The sequence below is a fragment of the Heloderma suspectum genome, chromosome 6, assembly GCF_057233095.1.
Source record: "Heloderma suspectum isolate Gila_16-S chromosome 6, 16-S_ref, whole genome shotgun sequence".
Lineage (NCBI taxonomy): Eukaryota > Metazoa > Chordata > Lepidosauria > Squamata > Helodermatidae > Heloderma > Heloderma suspectum.
This window is the reverse complement of record NC_139463.1, coordinates 95,509,890-95,535,028: the sequence shown is the minus strand read 5'-3', so window position 1 is coordinate 95,535,028 and position 25,139 is coordinate 95,509,890. Positions and strand designations below refer to the sequence as shown.

General features: G+C 44.6%; 1 long non-coding RNA gene across 1 annotated transcript; it reads right to left on the bottom strand.

Annotated features, from left to right (window-relative positions):
- Window positions 1-1,128: 1,128 nt before the first annotated feature.
- Window positions 1,129-13,894, bottom strand: LOC146341913 (uncharacterized). The gene is made up of 7 exons (XR_014783879.1): window positions 13,830-13,894; window positions 12,238-12,410; window positions 10,366-10,526; window positions 9,869-9,995; window positions 7,753-7,773; window positions 5,966-6,037; window positions 1,129-1,688 (listed from the first exon to the last, which is right to left on the bottom strand). It is a non-coding gene; the product is annotated as an uncharacterized LOC146341913 (long non-coding RNA).
- Window positions 13,895-25,139: the final 11,245 nt, after the last annotated feature.

Sequence of the window (25,139 nt, the reverse complement as noted above, 5' to 3'; positions counted from 1 at the left end):
GTGGAGCGCCATGGGTGGCGGGATCTGAGAGGTTACATAGCTACCCTGAATGCTTGAGGAAGTGGATCAGCTGCTTGGGGAAGCATGTGTCTTATCTCTGGACACAGAACAAACGCAAACATGATCTCATGGGCATCTTGTCAACTTTAAGTTTTAGAAGTTCAGAACACCTTTCTCACCTGAAAGCCATTTGACTTTGATTGAATTCAACCCTGAAAATCCCTGAAGGTCCCCTCCCCCACTTTCTTGTAGGAACAAAGGTCTGGCAAAGGTGGAGTGTGGAGAGTTTTTAGCCCAGCCCTATGCATGTCTGGCTGTTGCAGTGTAAAGAAATGTAGGATCGGTGGAGTGGTGGTAAATTCTGAATGGCAGATGCTCATCATGCATGTCCCCGTAGCCATGTCCCCAAGGAGAGTCCAAGAATTCAGGTAGCTTTGTTGATCCATGTCAATAAACCAATTCTAGAAATTTGGGGGCATTTCTCCACCAGCCTAAAATCCTGCATTTAAAGCGGGGCTTTCTGCTTCCGTTTTAAATGTAGGATCACAACTGACTCCCTTTACACACACTCCACTTCCCTCCCCCCTTCCCCCCCTTCTCCCTGTATCTGAGTCTTCCATTATCTGTCATTGATCTCTCTCCTCTTCTTGCTGCTTTAACTCTTTGCATGGAAGAAACTGAAGTGGAACACAAGAGAACAATTTGATAGCTCATTATCTGCGATCTATTTAAAAACAGAACGTAGGGCGTTTAGTGCAGGAGGGTCATGGCATTATGTAAAGAGCCCTCAAACTTCAGTGAAGGAGCAATCTCAATTGCAGGATAAAAGCTCTGTGTGATGAAGCCCTTTATGCTCCATGAGGAGCAGATCTTTTGCCAAGATAATGGGTCAATTGCCCATTCAGGACCAAGCCATCCCAAAAATACTTTGCATTACAAAAGGGATAGCTCACTTGTATGGATATTTGGTCTGCTTTTGTTGAGGTTTAGATATATTCTTAGAAAGCTGCATTTTCTCGTGTATGTGTGTGTGTGTGTGTGTGTGTGTGCGCGCGCGCGCATATGCATTGTAATAGATATATTCAAATCTATGTAGCTACGATTTTCCCTTTTTTGTTTTGTTTTCTTGAAATTTACAATAAAAATAATTCAAAAATAACAGGGATAGCTCACACCAATGTAGCATTGGTGCTACTACGACCCTGTGAGCTCCACTACACCACTGTGTGGGACACAGCAGGAAGAGTAGAAAGCTCAGAATGTGAAAAGGAATGATGGAGGTTTGTCAGAACAGACATGGGAGTGCCAGAACAGGGGTATTATTTATTCACAAGTGTGTCCCTATTTTCATCTGTGAAATGTTGGATGGGAATGTACGCAACACAGGTATATCTCTATCTAGTTGCAAAACAGAGATGATTCAGTACTTGAAATTAATTTGGAGATAATGCATCAGAAGTGAAATATACAAGGTACGTGATATAATAAAACACAATCTCCTTCCTTATTTTTCACTGAGACATTGCAAGAACCCAGCTATACATTCCAATTATTGGTTGACAATTTGGTCGACAAAGAAGTCACGGTTGATGATAATCTGCTGCACACCATAAAATAGTGCACTATCGGAGAGGTTTGAGAGCTGATAGGCCCCCAGCGGTACTTCATAACTGGAAGGATTGGTAGAGCTGTGAACACAAGAGCAAAATGCAGCAGGAGCTTGCAAAGCTGAGGATTTTGTTTCTGTGAGATATGTAAGACTTCAGACACTCCCCCACCCCACTTCACACCCACTTTTGGCTGATAGCGGAAGTACATGAAATGTGGGAGACCCATGACTGGAAAAGCCATCCTTTTTCCAGAGCAATCTTATACCCAAATAATGCTTGGGGTTGGATGGTAATATCCACTGCTGCAATGAGAAATTGTGCTGCATTTAATTTCACCTCTAGTCTTTTTGGGTTTGTTTTTGTTGACCAAATTACATAGGAGCCACCACAATTTGGCACAAAAATAGGACTTCAAAATGGAAAGCCTTAAAACAGGGGTTCCCACTAGACCTGACTACACTGAAGAAAATACTAAACACAGAGAGGGGCAAGGAGACTGGGGGAAAGAAGGCAAAGGGGTGGATGTCGACTAGCCAAATGGTTGCCCCAAAAGATTTTAAACGGTGGCTGAAGTGGTTGCTGTTATCTTGAGACAGTGAACTGGTTTGTACAACATGAGAGCTCATGAGTTAATCATGAGAGTCCTTGGTCTTCACCAGACCCCCTCTCCGGGAGACCAAGGTTGCTGAGTGCATGTACTGGAGGTTGGGCCTGAAGGGCAGTCTGGGGATTCTGCTCGTGTACCGTCCACCCCACTGCACGACTGACTCCCTGGCCGAGGTGCTTGAGGTGGTCTCTGATGTGCGTGTACAGTCCCCTAACTTACTGGTGTTGGGGGACTTCAACGTACATTCGGAGGCCATCCTCACAGGAGCACCTCGGGACTTCATGGAGACCATGGCCTCCTGGGAGCTGCACCATATTCTAACTGGGCCCACCCATGTAGCCGGTCATGCACTAGACCTTGTGTTTGTTTCTGGAGAAGTGGGGAGTGATCTGGAAGTCGGGGGTATATCCACCACCCCCTTGTCATGGTCAGATCACTATCTGGTGACATTGGACTTCTCGGTTCCACAACCCCTCCGCAGGGGTGGAGGGTCCGCCCCAGGCATCTTATGGATCCAAATGGATTCCTGAATGCGCTTGGGGATTCTCTGGGAAACGCCAACGGCCACTCAGTCGAGACCCTGGTGGGTGGCTGGCTGGAATGCCGCAATCACTGGGGCATTAGATCAGGTGGCTCCGAAACGCCCTCTCCCCCTGAACAGGGCTCGGACTGCACCATGGTTCAATCTGCGGTTATGAGCTCTGAAACAGGAGGTGAGAAGGCTAGAGCGCTGGTGGCGGAAATCTCGCTCCAAAGACGATCAGACATGGGCTAGAGCTGTATCTTCAGCCTATCACATGGCAGTGAAGGCAGCAAAAAAGGAATATTATGCTGCCTCCATCACGTCTGCAGAGTGCTGTCCCAGGAGGCTGTTCCAAGTGGTCCGGAGCCTGGTCGGTCCTGTGGCTCCGGAACCACTGGAGCATTCTAAGGCCTCCTGTGAGGCCTTGGCAAGGCACTTTGCAGATAAAATTGATCAGATTAGGTGTGTTACTCTGCATGCTGTGGATACAGTTAGTGAGCAAGAGGCGGCTTGTGGCAAACCAGTTTTGTGGGATCGGTTCCAGCTTCTTCCTCCTGATGAAGTGGACAAGGTGCTTTCATCGGTACGGCCGACCACCTGCTTACTTGATCCTTGCCCATCTTGGCTCATTATGAGCTGCAGAGAGAGACTGGGTGAGGGGATCAAGGCGGTGGTGAACGCCTCCCTTGAGGAGGGAGTGATGCCATCAGCCCTCAAGGAGGCAGTGATAAGACCGCTCTTAAAGAAGCCCTCCTTGGATCCCCAAGTTTTGAACAACTTTCGCCCAGTCTCAAATCTGCCATTTTTGGGCAAGGTGATTGAGCGGGTGGTGGCGGTGCAGTTGAAGGCACACTTGGAAGAAACTGATTATCTAGACCCATTTCAGTCGGGCTTCAGGCCTGGGCATGGGACAGAAACGGCCTTGGTTGCCTTGGTAGCTGATATGAGGAGGGCTCTGGATAGGGGTGAATGCTCCTTCCTTGTTCTCCTCGACCTCTCAGTGGCTTTCGATACCATTGACCACGGTATCCTCCTGGACCGCCTGGGGGGGTTGGGCATTGGGGACACCGTATTGCGGTGATTCTGGTCCTTCCTCTCCGGCAGGTACCAGAGGGTAGCACTGGGAGAGGAGGTTTCGGACCCGTGGCCACTTACTTGTGGGGTGCCACAGGGTTCCATCCTCTCCCCGATGCTATTTAACATCTATGTGAAGCCGCTGGGGGCTATCATCAGGAGGTTTGGGGTGCAGTATCATCAATATGTGGATGACACGCAGCTCTACCTCTTGTTTAAATCTTCACCAAGGTTGGCCGTAGAATCCCTGTCCAAATGTCTGGAGACGGTGAGTGGCTGGATGGGGAGGAATAGGCTGAAGCTGAACCCTGACAAGACCGAGGTACTTTTGGTGGGAGACAAGAGGAGGCTGGGGGATGTTGACCTGGTGTTGAATGGGGTACAGCTACCCTTGAAAGACCAGGTCTGCAGCCTGGGGGTCATTTTGGACTCCCAGGTGTCCATGGAGGCTCAGGTGTCAGCTGTGAGCCGGACAGTGCTGTATCAACTCCATCTGATACGGCAGCTGCGCCCCTTCCTTCCTGACCATCTGCTCCCATCAGTAGTACATGATCTGGTCTCCTCTCTTTTAGACTACTGTAATGCGCTCTATGTGGGGTTACCCTTGAAGACGGTTCGGAAACTGCAGCTGGTACAGAACGCGGTGGCTCGCCTGATTAAAGGCAGCCGCCGGCGAGATCACATCACTCCAGTGCTGAAGGAGTTGCACTGGTTACCAGTTGTTTTCCGGGCCAAATTCAAGGTGTTGGTTTTGACCTTTAAAACCCTAAAGACCCTAAAGAAGGCCTTAAAAATAGGGCTATGCATGGACCCCTCAACCCATGTCAGAGGCTGATTTGGAGCTTCCGAATCGGCCCCAATTCACCTCAGCCTGATTTGGACCTGGGCTGACCCACTTTGGGCTCTGTGTCTGATGCGAGATTCTGAATTGCGCCCACTGAGCTGTGCGAGCCCCCTACTCCTTACCTGGACCTGTTGAAGCACTGGCAGCTGTCGGCCTCTTGGCACTCCTCTATTTCCAGAAATCAGATCCTGTGCAAAGGGTCTGGGGGTCAGGGGGCTTGTGTGCTCGTTGAGTGCATCCAGAGGAGGGGGAGGCGTGAACAGGGCTTCAGGATCTTCTGGATTGGCCCAAAGTGGTCCAAGGTGATTGTGATCAATCTGACCCACTTCGGACCACTTCAAGCCGATCCTGACCCACTTTGGAACTGCACCGATTCAGTCCAAATCACCCTGCTTTGGCTCAGAATTCACACCTGGATCTGAAGGAGTGCACAGCCCTGCTTGAAAACATATTATTTTACCTTGGCCTTCTTGTGATATGATGACTGTTGTTGCTGTTGTTGTTGCTGATTTTATTGTTGGCTTTCATTGTTGTTTGTATTGCTATTTAATTGTGTTTATGTTGTTATCGTTTTTAATATTTCAACTATTTTTATGTAATCTGTTCTGTAAGCCACCTTGGGAGGGCTTCTGTCCTGAAAGGCGGCCAAGAAATATTTTAAATGTAATAAATAAGTAAGTAAGTAAGTAAATAAATAAATAAATTTCCTTTGTAGGTTGCTTAGCATGTCATCTGAACCTCGAGTGCTGGGTTGTTCTTTTGTTGATTTATTTAATTGATTTATATACCACTGACCATATTTAAAAACAGGGGCAGTGCAAGGTGCCAAAAAGATCATAGAATCATAGAATAGTAGGGTTGGAAGGGGCCTATAAGACCATCGAGTCCAACCCCCTGCTCACTGCAGGAATCCAAGTCAAAGGATCCCTGACAGGTGGCTGTCCAGCTTTATCTTGAATGCCCCCAGTGTGGGAGAGCCCACCACCTCCCTAGATCTGGGGCTCAGGCCCATAGGACAAAAAATTGCACCCCTATTCATTTTTCTAGGAACCTTCCATGCCTGTGGCTCTGGTGTGTCATCTGGCACAAAATGGATTCTTGAGCCAACATGTCAGGATGATGCCAATGAAAATACAAAGCACAACTACACATGGGCAGAGAACCAGCATGTCTGAATCCTCCTGTAACACATCACAGCAACATGTATCAGATACTTGCTTTAAGAAGCAGTGAGCTGCTGTCAACACCCACTGCTCAGCTAAGAGGGAGCCTCCACAAATAAACAAGTGATTTAGTAAAAGGCTGACCTGCCATGGCCATGACCCATCAGAGGCTGGATGGCCTCCAACAATTCTTGGAGAGAATTGGCTGGCCACAAACTGTGGAGGAAGGAGAGGAAGTAAGAGGAGGCATCATTATAATTCACAGTTTGAACAAAATCGAACTGTTACAAGAGGCGGAGCACGTCAGGAAACAGAATTTTTCGATCTGAATTAGCTTGCAAACATGTGTATGTAAATTTTTGATCCATGCATAATACTCCTGGGTTCAGAGGGTATTTACTATGGCAATAAACTTTTATTGCCTTATTATTTCTCAACACAATGTGAAGCCCAATCATATGAATACTTATTTTCAAGTAAAACTCACTGCATTAAATTAGACTAATCCCCAAGGAAGCACATGTCAAGCCACAAAGAGAGGGCCAGGATTTTTTTTTTAAACCTTGGCACATGGAATAGTTATAGTTATAGGTAAAACTGAAGAATTGAAGGATAAATACATATTTCTTATTAATCAACAATCTCTATCCCATATTAATAACTACTTGTAAATCCTGAGAGTATAGGCAACATAAATATCTAGTTTCCTCACCATAATCTGATTAAACTCAGAACTCACTCTCCAAAATTCCTCTCCTAACTGAGTATAATGGATTCCAATTCTCTTGGCATTGGATCCAGACTTAGACCCATTGAAATGAATGTGACCCCAGTTAGTCATGTTCCATTCATTTCAGTTGATCTACTCTTAGTATGACTAAACCTGGATCCAACCAGTGGAGTGCTCCTGTCTACCACAAGTATGTCTTTACCAAAGTTCTAATTCATTGTTGTTGTTGAATTTAACTTAAACATTTAAACTCTTCTGTTCAGCCAAAAAGGCTCCAAGATCAATTCTCAGATAATTAAAAACTGGGTTACACTGGAGAAAAACACAACACAAAAGGGAAAAGGGATGGGGAAGAAGACATCAGGCATAAGAAAAGTCAGGCACCAATTCTGAATGTTATACAGATCTCATAACAACCCAATGTAAATGTGGATGCAATGGCTGTAATTCAGCCAGCCGTTCTTGGTCTTCAAAGAGACTTCAAAGGGAGGAAGAACCAAAACAGGATTTCAAATGTGTGAATTTTGTCCCTCCATTTTGTCATCAAAGCCTATGTACACTCATAGAGGTGGTGACAGAATCCCTGGTTCTCAGCTCTAGCATCCCTTTCCCCCAGACCTAGCATCCCTTTCCACCAGTGCTGGAAACAGAACCTCTGAGGAATTTGGGCTTTCTCATTTTTTGTGGTTCAGAGATTAACATGAACAGACTGCAGCTGGGATGTTTGCTAAGGGTAGGTGTAATAGCGGGCCAAGATGATTCTCTGTTGGAGAGACTTGATAGGTGATGCTTGCTTGCGTTGGGGGGGGGGAGAAATCTCAATGCATAAAAAAAGGCATTAGTCCAGCCAGGAAAGGCAAAGGGAGAGGATGCCACTTTCTCGTAAACCATGTGGCTTGACTTTCTCGCTCAAGAAACGTGGAATGGTAATCCAATCTACTATTTCTGGAACTATGCAGCCTCGTCTACAATGGGACACTATTTTTTTTTGCTCAGCTGTCAATTTGTAATATGATAGAATCCACTTAATGTGGGTTTATCATTTCCAAAGGTATGAGCAGTCCTGTCGTAGGCAACGGGGTAAGGAGGGCCCTGTCATAGGTGACAGGGTAAGGCTGGATAATTGCTGAATTCTCAGAGATCTGCTTTTCTTCATCTCCGCCAGTACAGAAATGCTTCCAATATACTGAGAGCCTCTTACCTGCTTCTGAGCTAGCAGCACCTGAGGAAATGAAAAAAAGAAAGATATTTAGGTGAGTCACTGTAGAAAAGAGTGTATAAAATTCATTAAGGAAAAGAAGATGGAATTGCTGCACAATGCTGTTTGATTGGAATAATTTAGAATCATAGAATAGTAGGGTTGGAAGGGGCCTACAAGACCATCGAGTCCAACCCCCTGCTCAGTGTAGGTATCCAAGTCGGAGCATCCCTGACAGATGGCTGTCCAGCCTCATCTTGAACACCTCCAGTGCGGGAGAACCCACCACCTCCCTGAGTAATTGAAGCTCTGTGTCTGGAATCACCCTAGGGGCCAGAACAGACCCCAGTAAGAAGGCAACGGTTCAGAGGGAAGGGACTCCTTGCCTGGCCAATAGGCTAAATTAGCCAAGATAGGGCCAACCATATGTGGTAAAACTCTTCCTGATTTGTTGAAGAATTAGCACTCTCACAAATGTGCAATGAGTGTGTTTGTAGCCAAATTTTCAGGATGCACATAGAACTTAATCTGAAGCTGGATTCACCAGGACTGTAGCTCTGGGTCTGCTTTTAATGTTGGGGCTCTGCCTTGCAGCTTGCTCAGCAGGAGGCAAGCTGCTAGCAGTGCTCGGACCAAATCAGGCCCAGCGAGGTTTCACAGTGGCCAGTCGGGCCCAATTCCCCTTGCCCTTTTCTGGGACTCTGCTGTGCTGTCAGGCCACTTATTTCAAGGGAACAATATTGCCCAAATGCCTTCACCCTCCTGGAACTAGCAGTGGCAGGAGTATGAGAGGGGGTCCTCCAGTGCGAATGGGCTGCCCCATCATCACACAAGCCAGCCGTAGTTTGGCCCACCAGCCCAGTTGCTGGCCACAGATTTAATGTAAAGGTTTAGGGCGCAACCCCATCGTTCTCACCCTTGCTGCTTGGATGCCTCTGACTCGGAGGCTTCTGAGATTCCTATGCCGGCAGGGTGAGAGAGCAGACCAGCAGAAGCAATCTTTGCCTCCTCGCCCTCTATCTAATGAGAGCATTTTGGAAGGGGAGGGAAGGAGACTGGAGGAAGCTCAGGATATCTCGTATCCTGGACTCTCCAGTTTAGTTCCCTTCCTGCAACTGGAGCTCTCCTTATCTTCTCCCCTGAGGTCACTTTTCTGAGCTTGGAAGGCAGCTGGCGTGGTACTTTCCACACCGGCTGTGAGGGGGTGGGGGAGAGGGTTCGGATCTCCAAATCCCCCTTCTGAAATTGGAGCACTGTCTCCAATCTCAGAAGGGTTTTCCTGAGCATATTCATATGGTTCCTGGGGCACTCTCCCTGGGGCCAGGGGATTGCTCTCTTAAAGTATTAGGAGAACTCGGAGGGAAAATAGGTGACTAGCCAGGAGCCCCCACACCTGTTAAGTGTCCCCACATCACAGGGAAACAGTTCCAGGTAGAGGTGAACCCCAACATCTTTTACTTTTAGAAATCGGCCTTGTGTCTATATGTACATGACTGCGTGGGAGTGCTCGTCAATGTTTTTGTTAGAGCATGATGCACTCAGTTCCACCCCAAGAATGTGGTTTCCTTCTTTTGTCAGTGGGACAGCCATTGCATGCTTGTTTGTATTCAGGAAAAAAGTGTTGTCATGGTGCTACCCAACCTTTGATATGCCAACTCAGCTGTGACTAAATTTTGGTGTGGTCTCAGGGCATAGTCTGAAGGCACATGATGAAGCTAAGCAGGTTTGGGTTCTAGTCAGTGCTTGGAGGGGAGATTACCTGGGAACCACTTGCAACATGTATGAGGTATCAAGGGGGTTTCTGAAATAGGCTATTTACTTACTTATTTCATTTCAATCTTGTGTTCCATGATGGAAGAAAGGGAAGAAGCATCTTGCTCCAGGGAAGAAATGGCCAGGTTCCCTCCAAGGTCAGAAAAATGACGTCACAGGGGGAGGGAAAGGGGAGTTCCAGTCTGGGTTTCTACTACTGCATTAAGTAAGTAGTAGACAGCCAAATTCTGGCTTTTTAATAATGCCACCTCTCCTTTATAGCTCAATATTTCCCATGTATACTCACAAAGTTCGAGTTCGAGTTAGCAGTTCGAAAGCAAGAAATTGCAAGTAGATAAATAGGTACCGCTTCGGCGGGAAAGGTAACAGCGTTCCGTGCACGTCGGTGTTCAGTCATGCCGGCCACATGACCACGGAAGCGTCTTCGGACAGCGCTGGCTCTTCGGCTTAGAAACGGGGATGAGCACCGCACCCTAGAGTCGGACATGACTGGTTGGGGACACCTTTACCTTTACCTTTTTATACTCACAAAAGCAGGCAACATGACGGGCTGTGAATGCTCACTGTTACTAATTGGGACCTCAAGACTAAAAATGTCATTATTTGGCCCTATGCAGACATTCAAAGAATGCATGTGGGCTAAAAGTTTGGAGTACCTTTTGGAGCATGCATGCTTCCCCCCAAGTCCCCTGCATGTGCTGGCTCCACCTGCAACCGTCCTACATTGAGATGGATGTCCTGAAGGTGGACTTTAAGCACGTTCAGTTGAACCTGCTCAGAATCCTACACAGTCAGGAACTGTGCTAGCATCTCCCTCAGCACCTCCCCACTGCCTTCACTCACCTTGTACCATGGTCAGTTGAAGCAGCCATACAGTCAGCAAAGCGGGCACAAATGGCATGGTTGCCAGTTTGTCTGTCGTCCTGTTCTGAAGAGTCTTCCAAGTGGCTCAGCTCCAGTCAGTTCCAGAAAACAGCTGTCTCAAATGTCTTTTGGTATCTGCACTATAAAATGTCATGTCGATGAAAGGGAAGGGCTGGTGGAGTCTAGGGTGCAATGCAACCTAGAAGTCTCAGTTCCCTGAATCATCTAGGCTCCAGCAGAATCCCAAATTCTGGCTCTCCCCAACATCCTGAGACCTCCCATCTCCACTAGTACTGGTATTGCCAAACTTTCTGGCAGTGTTCAGGTGACCTTAACAGGTACACAACAGTATGAAATCATCATCATCATCACCACCACCACCGCCAACAACATGCATGGCTCATGATCCACATAGGGATGGCAGAGAATTCCACCATGGATTTCAGTGAGGCCAAATGCCAGTGCATTCAGCCCCCTGAAATCTGTGGTGGAATGGCCTCCTGCCCCCCCCCCGCCCCCTGCAGAATTCCCCCAGGACGGCACTTACCTGGGGCGGATGCGGCGGATGTGGCGGCTGGTCTCCTGGCCGGCCACGGCTGGTCTGCTGCCGCCACCATTGCCGTCCTTGCAGCTGTGATAGGCTATGTAAGAATTTACGTAGCCTATCATGGCTAACCCCCCCCCCCAAAAAAAACCAAGCATATGCAAATGGTGGCGGCTACGGTGGCCACCATTTGCGTTCCCTATTTTTTGCCAATTTATCTTATGTAAATATTTACGTAAGATAAATGGGCGAAAAATAGGGAACGCAAATGGCGGCTGTACGCTCGGGGTTTTTTTTGGGGGGGGGTTAGCCGTGATAGGCTACGTAAATTCTTACGTAGCCTATCACGGCTGCCTGGCTGGATGCAAATGGCAGCCGCTATGGCGGCTGCCATTTGCGTCCGCAGCAGCCTGTCCGCGGCTGGAAATCTGGCTGCAGACGGCCCGGAGCCGGCTGTCGAAGATTCCGGGGGAGAGGACCGGATTGCCTCCCCCCCGTCAAGGATTCTGGGGGGAGGGATGGAGCTCCTCCCCCCCCATTGCGAAAGATTCCGCGAAAAGATAAGTGACTTTCGTACATCCCTAGATCCACAGAAAGAGGACTAGTTACCTGCACACTGTGGTGGCTTACCCACAGTGACTGTTCATCTGTAGTTGTTTTTTATTTATTTATTTAGTGCCATCCATTCACACAGCATGTTCCATATAATGAGAGGACAGGACTATAGTTTTTGCTGAGGGGACAGAGGAGGGGACCTGAAAAATGAGGTAAAGGGAAAAGTGACATGGTGTGCCAGTGGATTGGATTCCACAGAGAGCAAAAAGAAGAGGAGGAGAGAAATACAGTGCTCTGTGCCTGATAAATGGGGTAGATGGGTGTTGGTGTCAGTATATATGGAAAGGAAAGTGGAGAAGAAGGTTTGGAAGGATAGATGAGAAGTTTAGTCTAGGGTGTATTGAGCTTCAGACAATGAAGCCAGCCCTACTATAAGGCAGGATGAGACCTGAGGTGGCAGATCATGTACCCCCCCACACACATTTCCCTGGCAGGGATGCCCAATACACTGAGCAGGAGGCAATCCAGGGAGCCCCACAGGCCACTTTCCTACTGGAGTAATTGCTGCAGTGGCACAAGTGATCTCTATGGTCACTTTGCACACAATGCCTTGCTCTGAGGATAGACCCCTCAGAGCAGGGGATTGAAGGGAGAAGGTGGAGGCAAAGGGAGAGGTGACACAGGGTGCTTCTGCCTGAGGTGGTCAACTTCTCATAACATAAGGTTGTCTAGGTCTTTTACAATGGTGGTACCTGACAGTGACGGTGCATCCAAACAGAAATAAAGTTAGAAGCACTTGAAGGTACAAGGTTGGATGGAGAGAGAGATTTCTGTGACAGGCAGCTTGAGTTGGATGTCATCAGTGGAGAGGTGGCACGGAAAGCCATTGGATGTGATGGAGTCATCCTTGGATACTGTATAAGCCCTGAGAGACCCCAAGTCAGAGAGAGCAATAGCTGAAAAAGAGCTTCCATATATTGAAAGATTGAAAGAGAAGCTTGAATCACAGTGATCTGTGGTACATTAAATAAGTAGTAGAAACCCAAATTCTGGCATTTCAGATTTGAAAATTGGACACGCTTCTAATCCTTACAGCAAAGGTCACTTCATCAAACTTCCTATATATAGTATCTATAGTCATTACTGTGCAAGCTCCCCTGGAACCATGGCAGGCCAGGCCTGCAGAAAGGGGGCTGGTTCTATGGAGAAGGAGGCTGCCAGGTCCTCTACAGATGCTTGGCTGCTGTTCTTTGGGAGTCCAATGCACCTGTAGTTGGAGGTACCAAGGCTGTGTGGTGATCACCTAGCAGATTTTCAGGTGACTGCTGGTAATTGGAACCATGCTTAGCCTGAAAGGTGGGTTCAAACATTGCTGAAGTCTAAGGCTTGAGCCAACGGCCTAAGTAGCCAAAAGTGGCATGGACATCCAGGCCAGCTCCCTGGGCAAACAAGAGTGGTAGAAATAATGGCCTTATCCCCCCCCCCCATTTCTCATGTACTATTTGATTAACAATGCCTGTAAAATAAACAAAGTTATAGGGATGGATGAATCTCTCAAGTCAAGTCAAGCAGGACATGAGTGCAACAGCACCCTCCCACCCACGTTCCCCAGCAACTGGTGTGCATAGGTATACTGCTTCTGATACAGGAGGTAGCATACAGCCATCAGGACTAGGAGAAAAAATGGAGACTCTGATTTTTGAGGGGTAGATACCAGAAAATAGGGACTAAGCCTGATAAATAGGGGCAGTTGAAGCATTCACTAGCCCTGTTGCTCTAACCACTAGATATCATTTCCCTCCCACCACAGCTGAAGAAGAAATTCTACTCCATGTCAATAAAGTACTGTTGACCTCAACACCTCTTCGATCTGGGGGAGACGGGAATTTATGACCCTCTGGATGTTGTTAGACTGCAACTCCCATCATCCCTCACAATTGACTATGCTAGCTAGGGCTGATGGGAGTTGCAGTCCAATAACATCTGGAGGCCTCAATTTGCCCACTTCTGCCATCCCCCTGTCCCTTTGAATCAATATTGCAGACTTACAAGCAAAGTAAATATTACATGGGCGATCCATGATTGCAACTTCCCATGGATTTGTCTAAAACCCATTTTGTTCCTCTATCCCCACTTCAGCTAATAGATGCTTGCGGCGGGGGCGAGGGGAATTTAGAACTTGGTATTGCCATTTCTCCATGTTGTGGCTGCTTTTAAAAGGGGAAAATGACGTGGGTAGATCCAATGACAGATCTCCTATGTAACATCTGGGTTGGCCCGCTCACAACTCTGCCAGCACATCTCATATAACCAAATGCCCCTTCCTATCCTTTGCCATTCCTACCTGGTTCTTTCTTGGCTGATCAGAAAAGTCTCTGGAGTCTTGGCCAGCTGTTTGTTTCTTGAAGGAAAGCGATACCCAGGTGTGTTTGTTATATAGTGTAGCACTAGCTGTCAAATCCTCAGAACAAATGAATTAGTTTCCTTGTTGGAACAAAGAGGCAACATCATCTGGTGTTTGTTTTTTTTTAATTGACATACTTCAAAGTGCCACTTCCCTGAAGTGGGGATTGAAAAAAAATAAAAAACCTAAACCAGGAACCAGTGACTCTGCTCTGTAGCTATCCAAGGTCTTCCTCCTCTGAAGTGAAACAAAGAGAAGCAGCCTAAGAAATGGATGTATTAAGTAACACTACCATCATGCAATTGATGAGGATGATGATAACATAATTTATATTTCTTAGATGCCTTTCTCAAAAAAGACTCAAAGCATCTTACAACATTAAAACATGGAAAACTCAGACAGGCCTAAGGTTTTCCAGCCCTGATTTACAGAGGAATCATATCCATGTCTACTCAGAAGTACACATTTACCTGGGAGTAAGGTCCACTAGAAACAATGGGACTTATTTCCAAGTAAGTATGTATAGGACTATGCTCTTAAATGATAATTTAAAAGAAAACTTAAATTCCCCATATTATTGACATATCTTTAAACAATAATCCAATTTAACTGAATCCAGTATTAACTTGTCAGGTTCAATACATTACACCTGTATATAGAGGGAACCAGGTTGCAGAGGGCTGCATTAGGCTACATATCTCACCCCCCCAAAAAAAAAGCCCACATCAAAAAGCAACTAAAAATGGTAAAATAATAATTCCAATCAAGGATTTGTTCATTAGAATCTTGAATAAACAAATATGAAATAGGAGACCTTCTTATGCTCTGATTATTTTGTTTCTGCTGTAACTGAAAAAAGATTGGAGCAAAACTTTGAGGCTGAGGGTGCTGGTGATGAATGCTGTCATCATCATCATATTAATAATAATAACATAATAATTTACATTTCTATACCTCCCCATAGCTGAAGCTCTCTGGGCAGTTTGCAGAAGTTAAAACATTAAGATACAATATACAAAGTTTAAAAGCCATTTACATAAAAGCACACAGAGAATATACACAAACAACATGTAACTAAAACCAACCAGTCAGTCATAACTAAAGACACATCCAGGACCAATTAAAACTCATCATGCACTGCTGAATGCCTGGGAAAAGAGATAGGTCTTAACCTGGCACTGAAAAGATAACAATGTTGGCACCAGGGGGTCCTCATTGAGGAGCTTGTTCCACAGATGGGGGGCCACCACTGAGAAGGCCTTCTCCTTCATTGCTGCCTTCCAAGCTTCTCTCAGAGGAGGCACCCAGAGGAGGACCTCAGATGGTCACTTGAAATTTGTTTGTAGATTTTCTACAGTTTCAGGTGCTTGAAACTCCTATCATTCTCAGTTGCACTTGTTCATTTGTTTATTCAATTTCAATTATTTTTTGGTCATCACTAAGGTAAAACCCTCTCATGTCAGCGTACAAGATAAATACCATATGAAACAAATACAATAAAATGCAATTAAAGTTCAATAAAAACAAAGCGTACTGATTTTAAAAGCAATCAGAACAGAAGTTACTTAGAACCAGAAGCCCAAGAACTTATGGAAAGCCCAGTGTAAACAAGTGGGTCTTCAGAGTTTGTTGGATTGGTCATCTTTTTAGTAAAGGTCAATCTTCATGAGGGAAGATGGGACTAATATTTTAAAGAGAATGTTGGGGGATGGAATCACATGTGCAGTTTTGGCTTATAGGCATGGATTTTTCAAATGAGCTATTTAAATGTGTAGCAGCCAATTTGTGTTGAAAGCAGGTATAGGGTAGTGACAGAGTACTAGCTTCATTGCCATCACTGCCATGCAGTTGGCTGTAAAATAGCTCTAGCCTGCATTGTGTCAGACTCATCATAGGTCTTCTGCCAAAGTCAGTAATCATCACTGTTGTTTCATCACTTAAAGCTCCTCAAAGAATCAGGAACCCCCTTATTTCTATGAAGAAGGAGAGGGCATTTGTGGGAAATACGTTTTCAATTATTTTATAAGTGATTATGAAGTAGGATGCTAGTTTTGAATTATATGCATGGATTCTTCAAATCAGCCAAGTAAAATAAAATCTGGAATGGATCGTTTCTGTTGAGAACTAGTAGAGTGTAATGATGGAGGTGTTTCTTCGCCATCATCAATGTGACATAGTGCACTCTAAAATGGTTCTAACCTATGATCAGTCGGACCCATTGTACATCTTATGCCAATGACATTCTAGTCATTTTTGTCACGTTTCATCCCCCCCCCCCCGCCAGCTCCCCAGAGAACCAGGAATCCCTCTTTACTAAGCAGGAAAGGGAACTCTGGGGGAGGGGGGAGAGCGACCTCAACCATCTGGGTCATTATTTCCCCATTCCCCAGGCTCATGTAGTTCAGAACAAACAAAACAGGAAATGAATTTTGCAGTAGTCTCTTAGTGCTCCAGGATGTGGTTCTAATTTCATATTTTTCATACTTAAGCCTTGATAGTCATCCCAAAGAGCTGGCTCACAGGGTGTGTTTCTTGTGGTGCTAAAAAATGTGGGGACAGGCACAGAAACAAAGAAAACAGGAAATGTATCCCAACCCTGAACTAAATAGTAAATAATTGGGATATGTAAACTGGTGAAGATATATATATATATATATATATATATATATATATATATATATACACACACATACATACATATATATATATATATACATACACACACACACACACACACACAGAGAGAGAAATATCTGATAATGTTATTTTATTTATGCAGGCTAAAAACATACATTAATTGAGGAAAATGCAATACTGTTGTGATGTGATATCCAACAATATCAGGAGTAACCAGTGCCAAGCAAAACCAAATGATTTTTGACTTAAAGTCTTGGTCGGTGGTCTAGCACATAAAAATGGTCTAGTATGTAAAAAGGTATATAAGGAGATAAAAAGGCATATATAAACACATACCTTTTACAATCCAAGTTCCTCACAACTATAAACAGAATAGGACACTGCAGTGTATCCATCTGTGAATATAAAAACAATTTGTTTTTATATTACATGATGGTAAAGTATTCTGGCTTTGTTTGAGTTCTTCCATTCTTATCTGTAATAAGAAAATTGTGGACATAAATACAAAGGGATGTTACAGTCCAAACACTCTCTCATTTCAACTCAAAATGGATAATCTATGATAGGGTGGCCACTTACATATGGCCAAAAAAAGGAAGGAAGGAAGGAAGGAAGGAAGGAAATGTATTGCCAGAAAAGAGGATGGGTTGGAGCATTGAATGCCAGCAAGCCTCAGCAAGGATCTTTAGGGATGTCTGAGGGCATATACTAGTGTTTTTCAACCACAGTTCTGTGGAATCTTTTGGATCCACACCACAAGCATCTCCCCACAGTTCTGTGAACTTCTACAACCTCCCATCTCAGGTACTTCAGTTCTTCCTCTTGTGCCAGCCAGTCCCTTAGTGACATTTATGAAAATTCTTAATTTTGCTATTGTTCAATGATTTTGAATGATATGCCAAGTAAAAATTACCAATTGTTACCAAATTATTGCCATTGAAATTTGTAATTGTGCACACAAATTATTTATTACCAGATTTAGTTCTTCTTTGAGGGATGGACTGGGAGAGATGTAGGATATACTGGTTTTTTTTTAAAAGATATCACAACATGTAACAGGAATTCCTCTTGTATGGTTCTAACCTGTATAGGATAAACAAAAACTAAAGGCGTATGTCAACACCATTGTAAGGTGACTTGACTTCAGTACTCCAGTACAGTTTGTGGATTTGTTTTTGCAGACCCCAAGATAGCCTGAAGTACTCACTTGCAAAACATCCATGCAACATTACTACCTTGCCATATTAAACATTGCAACATTAAACATTATAGTGCTGGATTGCACCTCTGAACCTATGTAATTTGTTATGTTCATATTAGTTCTTTTCACTGCTCTTGCAGGAAAATAGGGAAGGGATTTCTTCTCTATTTATGACACTGAAAAAGGCACTCTGCACATGGCTAGAGGCAGGACACACTCTTTCGCACAGAAATACTAGAGTAAGCAAGGTGATTTATAGTGGTTTATTGCAAGACTGAGTTTGGGGAGTCTGCACAAGAAATATAGCTACAGTTCACTCACTACAATGAAGGGGGAAATCCAAAAATTAGGTAACACTCACAGCTCTGCTTTTCAACTGCTATTATATTGTAGGAAAGAAAGCTAAACAGACTTTATAGAAAAAGGGTACATGAAGGAATGATCAGTGGCCAGAAGCTGATATACTTGGACCCCCACCCCACCCAAGAGCATCTGAAGGAACAGAACTGTCTTACATTTTTTATATAATTTGGTGTTGGGCTGTTATGGGGTTAAAACTCTTTTTTTGCTTGGATGTGTGCTGCTGTACCAGTAAAAAGGTCAAAGGTTTATTTAAAGATTATTAGAATCAGGATGTTGCATCAGGAGGAAAAGGGTTTGCAGAAGGCTCACAGGACCAGAGAGACTGTAGAAGAAGAGGAGATAAGGAACTGGGCAGGAGATTCAACAGAAGGTCAGAGAGATAATCAGGTTTGGTGCCAGAATGTCTGTGGAGGAACAAAGAAAAAAGCATTTCCAGGAAGCAACTGAAGGGGAAGGACTCAAGAGACAGGAAATTAGGATAAAGGTGAACAAGAAAGTAGCTTACTAATTGGTTTGAGAAGGGAAGAAACAGGGTATTTTTAATATATAAAAGCCTGAAGCAAAAGGGCAGAAATTCACAGTGAAGGATCAGAAAGATCAGACAGAAAATCACAGTGAAAACCTCTAGAGGAAGGAAAGAGCTGTTCAAAATGGATAACTGGTTTAGAGAATGCTGGAACCATGACAGTAAGATATTGCTGGGATCCATCCATTAGGGATGGACGGATCACCCTCCACCCACCCCCTGCAGCACTCGCCAAATCCCCAGCACTAGCCCAGCCTAGGCGAGCAATGCAGGGCAAGTGCCAGGTGGTTCGCGGCATGCTTGGCAGTGGAGCACAGGCATCCACTCACTCATCAAGTGCCATGTCCCACTCAAATGGCTGCTTGTTCTTTTCTGTAAGTATTTATGCAGATGGGGGCCTTAAAGGGCAAAGTTCATAACATTACAGGGCAGATACAGAGAAAAACGATTTCCACTTGGTGACAGGGGAAAAGACAAAGGGAAGAGAAAGGCAAAAAGGAGTGGGACACACTATTTTGCCTGGGCTCCCTTCCACACACAAAACAGGGCTTCGGGTCCATGACAGAGCCCCCAAAAGGTCCTCACCACACATACAGCTGCATAAGGACTCTGTTATGTCTAGACTGGTCCTCAGACCTATCTTTGTGCAGCTCATTCTTACGCATGTTCATTCAGGAGAAAGTTCAAGGCACTCACTTCCAAGTAAGTGTGCTTAAGACTGCTATTAATGTTTTACCTGGTCCTGTGGGGATCTTTCTTGGGCTCATGATGAGTAACAATAATTTAAAACTAGCAGGTCCATTTCAGAAAGTTTAGAAAAAGCAAATGACCCCATCAAATGGCCCAAACCAGCAAGAAAGAGCACCAAGCAGAAGCCAGCATCCATGTATAGGTGATTCCAGATGGAAGGCTCTTAGCACCATCGATCAAAAGTCGATGTGCACATCTTCCATCTTTTTCACCTTAATGGTTGTTGTTGTTGTTCTGGTAAGAAAAAAGGTGGAAGAAAGAATTGGGAAAACACAGCAGGGTTACAATTGAAGATGAAAATGTCTAAACCCCTTGTAAAACTCCATGAATGAGGCAGGGTGATTGAACAAAAAACGTTTTGCCAGGAAGCACCCTATGTAGCTGATGCAGATCTAAAAGAATGTCTCCCATCTCTCAAATGTTCACGTTTAAGTGTCTTAATTTAACAGGGCCAAACTTAAACATATTATCAACCACTATGTGCCTCTTTGTTGAAGAGCTTTGAGGAATGTTTGACATTTATCACTAATGAGGAATGATAATGTTCAAGCTCCATGTTCATCAAAGCATTTTTCTCCTCTTGTGTATTTAAAAAAAAAGCTCTCTCTATGTAGATGTCAATAATATAGCACTACTACAGACTCTAGGGATATCAGAGAAATCCACAATAGCACTAAATGAGTTTGAATTTTCATGAATCCAACCCACAGATTTTGCAGGGGAGTGGCTATCCCCCGGCTAGTGGATTCTGTGCACTTATGGACCAGTTTTCTAACTTTTCCGAATTTCATCATAGAAAAATATGCAAAATAAAAAAACAGCCAAAAGTGTGCATTTCCCCCTTAGGCAAAAGAGTGAAAAATGTGCATTTTGGGGGGAATTTGTGCATTTTTGCACATGAAAATTTGCACAAATGCACATTTGCGCAAATTTGGAAACAAACCCCCTGATTCCGTCGATGGGCAGATGATGGAACAAAAGGTGCTTGAAAATCCATGAAACACAGACGGAACAGGTTTTATACAATCCATACATCCCTAACAGACTCTATCTCCTCTTGCTAGCAGGATTATAGGAACATAGGAAGCTGCCTTATACCGAGTCAGACCATTTGGTCCTTTTTGCCCACTATTGTACACTGACTGGCAGAGTCTTGCCTAGTGATGGCGGAGAATTCCGCCATGGACTCCAGTGAGGCCGGTTTCTTTGGAATCCGCCCCCCCCCAGAGTCTGAGGCGGAATGGAGCAATCCCCCCGCCGCCCTGTGAAGTCTGCGTGGACCGGATCCTACCTGCCTCCGGTGGGTCTGGGCTGTGGCCACGAATGGCATCCTGTGTAGCCGACACCATTGGCATGCCTCCCTTTGGCCGTGATAGGCTACGTAAAGATTTACATAGCCTATCATGGCCAAAGGGAAGGATGCCAATGGCGTCCGCTACGCCATTTGCGTGCCTCCCTTTTTGCCGTGATAGGCCATGTAAATCCTTACATAGCCTATCATTGCAAAGCAGGGATGCAAATGGTGTCCCCTATGTGGGACACCATTTGCAGCCACAGCCCTGCCACTGCCAGAAGTCAGGCTATCTGTAGTGGAGCCGGCTGGGGAGGATTCCAGGGGGGAAGAACAGATTACCTCCCCCCCCGTTGAGGATTCTGGGGGGAGGATCAGATCGCCTCCTCCCCCCTGCGGACCCCAGCAGAGCCAGGTAAGTGGGGTTTCATACACCTCTACGATACTGCTTTTCTAGCATTATTTCCCGCTTTTTATTCCGTGTTATGAAAATACCACAACATTGTGTGTGCTATGAGGTATAAATGCACAAGGGGGATATAGCCTCACTATGATGGGATCATGTCAATATGACAGGAGGTGTAGATGTGGCCTGGGGCATGCTGGGAGTTGTAGGAATTTTTTTCTGCCCCCTGAGCATCCCATTTTTCTTTTCAACTGATATTCAACAGTTTGTGGCTACTGAACATGTTCAGTACCCACTGGACTTTTAGGAGGTGGGGGTTATTTATTTTTTTTAATATGTTTTGCACTTCTGAAAAACTCAGAATTTCCCTGAGACCTTCCTCTTGTTTCTGAGTAGCTGTGTTTTGCTACCTAGCCATAGGCACTCAACACTTGAATTGACTGTTAGAGGGTGGGAATACATATAATTTCTAGGATTAATTTGTTACAGTGTTTAATAGCCTTGTTTATTTCTTCTGCCTAATATTCAACATGGCAAAAAGGTTGTCAGGAGCATAAATATGGTTTCTATTCAGCGAAACGAAATAGCGCCAAGAAATAAATAGGGCCCGAACTCAGAGAAAACAGAATTTCTATTTATTCATCCAAGAGAAAATGGTATGTGTTAATGTATGTGTTAACGTGTTGCCACTTAATGTAATGCAATGCTTACATTAAGTGGTAAGGGAAATAGCTTTAATTTCTGTCTCACTTTTTTTTCTGCTTTGCTGACTTTCTACAGGAGTACCTAAAGCAGTAATTCACTAATAGGATTGCCACTCTTTAGATGGATGTGGAATGATAGAAGTGGAAACATCATCCCTTGGGAGTTGGGAGATCCAGGTTCTAGTCTCCACTTGGCCATGGAAGTTCAGTGGGTGACTTTGGGCCAGTCACAGACTCTCAGCCCAGCCTACCTCACAGGGCTGTTGTTGTGAGGATAAAATGGAGTGGAGGAGGATTATGTATGCAGCCTTGGGATCCTTGGAGGAAAAAAGGAGGGATATAAATGTAATAAATAATAATAATAACAACAGTTTCCTTAGCTCTTGGAGGGCAGGACAGACGATGAAGAGGCTCATGGATCTAGCAGATTCTTGTCTCTCCTTCCCCCTCCCTTCCCAATATCCATCCCCTTTCCTCCCTCCCTGACCATCTTCTGAGGCCACTCTTGCAACCTTGGAAGAAGAGCAGCCACAGAACCTCCCGCTGTGGCTGGGTTCTTTTCTACCTGGGGCTATTAACCTGCACCTTTACCAATTACAGCCTTGCCCTTGATACGTTATTGTCAGAGAGAGCATGACTCCTGGGAGCCACTTATCAATCTGAAAATGGGTTTGAACTCATACCCCAAAACTGACTCATCGGCTTTCCACAACCCCACAGCCACTTCTGCACAGCATATTCTCCATCTTGTGCACATGGTTTATCTGCTTTGGGAGAATGAGAATTCCACTTGCACTCTCTGCCTCCTTAGGGAGGATGTGGTGTTAAGGCTTCTGAGCTTTCGCTCACCATTTCCCTACTTTTTTTGGCGCTTGGTTGAAAACTGCATAGCCTTAGCTCCTTCTTTCTTTCTTTTGTAAACCATAGGTTTGTTGTTGTTGTTGTTGTTGTTGTTATTGAATATTTCTCAAGGCTTTACTAATTCCTGATATTTCTTTCTATATGTTCATCTAAGAAAAACATGTAGTGACTGTACATTCATACAAAGAGGAAGAGAACTAAAACATGTATCAGTGTTTATAAATAACAATTGTTTTAATGGTACAGAAACAGATATCAATGCATTTATACAAGAATACAGCAATCTCCCTTTATCTGAATTATTCCACATAAATAACTGATGGGAACCAAAGACTGCCTGAAATTAAATTTACTCTTCACTATCTCATACATCCCATCCCAGGTGCTGAATTTATTTGCCACTTCTTGCCATGTTGTTTAGATCTTTCACAGGATAAGCAAAATGAAGTACAGGCAGTAAACATCATTTTTAGTGCCAGGTGAATACACCAGGGAACAGCTCTGCCTGCAGTGGTAGAACACCTGCTTGCCATGAAGGTCCCTGGTTCAATCCCTGTCATCAGGTATGGCTGGGAAAGCCCCTAAACCCTAGAGAGCCACTGTCTGTCATTGGAGACATCCTGGGCTAGATGAAGAAATGATCTGACCTGGATGGAGGTTCATAACATCTTGGGACAAGAACAAATTGGATTTTGTTCTAATAACTCCACATTGGATCACTGTATTGTGTTGTCCCATTTAGCACAGAAATACATTAAACCAAGCTGAGGGAAATTATTTGCAGTGTTTATTGACCTGAAAAGGTCCTCTGAGTTTGTTTCAAGTAATTATTATGGAATAAATTAGGAAAGGAAGGCAAAAGGAGAAGGGGACGGCAGAGGATGAGATGGCTAGATAGCATTACCGATGCAATGAATATGAACTTGAGCACATTCCGGGAGAGAGTGGAGGACAGGAAGGCCTGGCGTGCTATGGTCCATGGGGTCACGAAGAGTCAGACACGACTTAACGACTGAACAACAACAACAAAATTAGGAAAGACATCTATGGATAGAAGATTGTTGTTTCTTACTTGTAATTTTTACACCCAAACAAGTCTTCAAGTCCGCTGTGGACAACAGGACCAATTGATAAAAGAGATGATGACAAACCAGGGTGTAGAACAAAGTTGTATTTTGGCCCCCATTTTATTTAATTTATTCCTAAAACACTTGGCTCCATCATTGCATCTGGTAGAAGGACAACCTCCAAAGCTTGGTTTAAGGCCAATCTCATTGCTGCTATTCGCAGATGATGCTGTGATATCATCTTTAACCCAATTGGGTTTGAAACCACTATTACTGGCTTTCTCAGAGTACTGTGATAAAAACCCATCAATTATAAATTTTGTAAAATCTAAAATTATGTTTTTTTTCTAAGTCATGGAAAAGGTTTTGCTGGACAAGGAGGAATACTTTGGAACAAGTTAAAGAATGTAAGTACCGAGGGCTCTACTTTCAGTATAATCTTGTGGAACTCGCAATGCAAAAATGCACTTGATTCTGCAAACTGGAGTGCATTTGCAGTTGTTCATTTTTATTAAACTCAGAGTGGTCCTAGTAGTCCCCCAGCTCTCAGGGTATTCGGAGCCAAGTCACTGAATCAGTTATTATATGCTATCCCTGTATGGAATGAGGTGACAAATTGTGCTCTGGGAAAAGCTCTGGCAATTTTCTTGCATCATCTTTTGGGGGTACCTAACTGTGTGGGATCATGTGCAGCCACGTGTTGGGAAACAGCACTTTGGAGAAGGATATTCCATCTGGTCGCTTAGTGGGCTGAAGGCAGAGAGATGACTGTCTTAATTTATTTATTTTATTTGTTTACAATATTTATTCACCACTCCACATCAAAGATTTTGGAGTGGTGAACAATATAAAAGAATAAAACATCATATTAAAACAATTAAAACATTTTTTAAAAAAGATTCTGAACTTAATAAACCCTGGCCTCTTGAAATAACAATGACTTCTGGAGGTGCCAAATGCAACACAATGTTGGCGCCTGCCTGACCTTCAAAGGCAGAGAGTTCCACAGGAAGGGGGCCACCACACTGAAGGCTCTTTTCCTGGTGGACTCCTGCTGGCCATAGGTCCATGTGGAACCACCAGGAGCAAGCCCTCTGATGACCTCAGTGACTGAGCAAGTTCATAAGGGAGAAGGTGCTCTCTCAGGTATCCTGGTCCCAAGTTGTTTAGGGCTTTGTACACTAGTACTAGTACCTTAAAACTGGTAGTGAATAGGCAGCCAGTGCAGTTCCCTCAGCAAAGGAGTTGCATGCTGAAAGGAGGCAGCTCCTGACAACAGCCAAACTGCTGCATTCTGCACTAGCTCCAGCTTCTAGACCAGCCTCAAGGGCAGCCCCACAGAGTGCACTACAGTAATCCAGTCTTGAGGTTACTAATGCCTGTACCACCGTATCCCTGTCCGTAGCTGGCAAACCAGCTGAAGCTGGTAAAAGGCCCTCCTAGC